The following is a 2343-nucleotide window of genomic DNA, read 5'->3' on the forward strand; positions in this document are numbered from 1 at the left end:
ATGGAATTATTTATGCATGCTGATTATTTAGATCTGTTAAGCATGTCTGGCTAATTTATTTAGGTATCGGTATGTAGAGTAAGCGGAATGAAGGAATCAAAACTAAGTTGGTTTAATTACATTTAAAAATAAAATCACTCTTTTTTACGGTCTCAATTTACAGGTTTAATAACAAGGTTTTGTACGAAAGTAAAAGACATAAAGAAGTTAAAATCAATAGAACGAGAGTGTGAGTTTTTAACTGGACAGTGTAAATTGGACATTAATTCTAAATCAGGGCGAAAGCAATTTTTAGAGTTAATTAAATTCTAATCTTTTTCAAAAAGTATTTTTAAAGGTTGAATGTGAGGACGAGAGTTAAGCATTTGAATTTAATTATATAATCTAAGTCAACAGAGCGAGAGTTTGAGACAAGGATGTTTAAACGTTTAGTGTTTTCTTAAAAAGAGTTTCTACGGATTCTATTGTTTTCAAAAAGTGATTTTGGACTTAACTAATAAGTGACAGCTATGTTAATATAAAATCATAGTTTATTCAACAGAGCGAGAGTTTGAGAAAAGGCTTTTAATCAATAGTGTCTACTGAAAAGATTTATTTTAAAACCAAGAAACCAACGAAGAATTGATTCCCTAATTACGACGAACTACATACCGATATCCGCTTAATTAATATTTAATTTAGATCTTATTTTAGTTTTAACTTTCCCCCCAAACAATCAAAGTGTTATCCGCCTTAGCTTTACGAAGTAACCTTAGAAAACGGTATATCGATTCATAAGTCCCTGTGGGATCGATATCTTTTAAAACTACGCGATAAAACTGTGCACTTGCAGTTTGTACCCCAAATTCGACTCATTAAGTCGCGATCAAGTTTTTGGCACCGTTGCCGGGGACTTTTATTTAGTCGATATCGTAACTCTTCTGTTACGTTGTAGAGACTAAGGCTTATTTTTCTTTTCTTTTCTTTCTTTCGTTGATTTGTATGCCACACACTCGCTCACAAGGCGAGCCGTTCTACTTACGAATCAACGATATCGAACTATATCTCCGAGTCTTACGACGAATTCGGGAATACCATGCTGCGAACAATCTCCCTCCTGTCGAACTTCCTGATCTCAAAAATCTTCTTCCTTCGCCGAAACCCGAGATGGCAGAACCAGCTCGTGCTCTTCGAGATTACGCCGCTCCATCGCAAGATGAGCCGCATTCGAGTATTGCTCCACCCGCAATCGAAGCAAACAACTTCGAACTTAAACCTTCACTGTTGCAGGCAGTGCAACAGAACCAATTCTCTGGAAATCCTACTGAGGATCCAAACCTTCATTTATCCATATTTGTCCAATACGCTGATACTGTTAAAGCTAACGGTGTCCCTTCAGAGGCAATTCGACTTCGTCTTTTTCCTTTCTCGTTAAGAGATAGCGCTAGAAGATGGCTCCAGTCTCTTCCTTCCAACTCAGTCACCACATGGAACGAGTTAAAGAAAGTCTTTCTTGCCCGATATTTTCCGCCGAGCAAAACAGCGATGTTAAGAGCCCAGATAAATGGATTTAAACAGAAAGATAACGAGTCTCTTTTCGAAGCATGGGAAAGATACAAAGACATGATGAGACTTTATCCACACCATGGTTTAGAGGACTGGTTAGTAATTCATACCTTCTATAATGGTCTCTTGTACAACACGAGGTTAACAATAGACGCCGCCGCAGGTGGTGCACTAATGAACAAACCTTATGCTGATGCTTACCAACTTATCGAAAGCATGGCCCAAAACCACTATCAGTGGGGAAGCGAACGAACAATGGTAGAAAAACCTCAAACTAAAACTGGCATGTACGAGATAAGTAACCTTGATCATGTTAACGCAAAGGTGGATGCTCTGGTCCAGAAAATTGAAAGTTTAAATGTATCACCTCCAGCCACCGTGGTTGCCATAACTCAGAATTGCGAAGTCTGTGGAATCCAAGGTCACACTCCTGCAGATTGTCAACTCCTAACAGGAATCCAAGCGGAGCAAGTAAACTATGCTCAAGGAAGCCCCTACTCGCATACCTATAACTCAAATTGGAAGAATCACCCAAATTTTTCATATAAGAGTAATAATGCTTTATACGCACCTGGACAATCTCCGAATCAAGCCCCAGCTATACCCCCGGGATATCAAAAGCCGATCCCATCTACACCTAACAATAACGCCCCTAGGAAATCCAACTTGGAAATCATGATGGAAAACTTTATAGCTTCTCAACAGCAAACCAATAAAGATTTCTTAAACCAGAATGTACACACTGGCGAACAAATTAAACAACTAGCAAGTAAAGTAGATGCCCTGGCTACCCATAAC

At 38.7% G+C, this 2343-nt stretch overlaps 1 non-coding gene across 1 annotated transcript; it reads right to left on the minus strand.

Annotated features, from left to right (window-relative positions):
* Positions 1-1524: 1524 nt before the first annotated feature.
* On the minus strand, positions 1525-1631 carry LOC127077046 (small nucleolar RNA R71). Its single transcript, XR_007787033.1, has one exon. It is a non-coding gene; the product is annotated as a small nucleolar RNA R71 (small nucleolar RNA).
* Between the last annotated feature and the right edge of the window lie 712 nt (positions 1632-2343).

This window comes from Lathyrus oleraceus, chromosome 4, assembly GCF_024323335.1.
Source record: "Lathyrus oleraceus cultivar Zhongwan6 chromosome 4, CAAS_Psat_ZW6_1.0, whole genome shotgun sequence".
Lineage (NCBI taxonomy): Eukaryota > Viridiplantae > Streptophyta > Magnoliopsida > Fabales > Fabaceae > Lathyrus > Lathyrus oleraceus.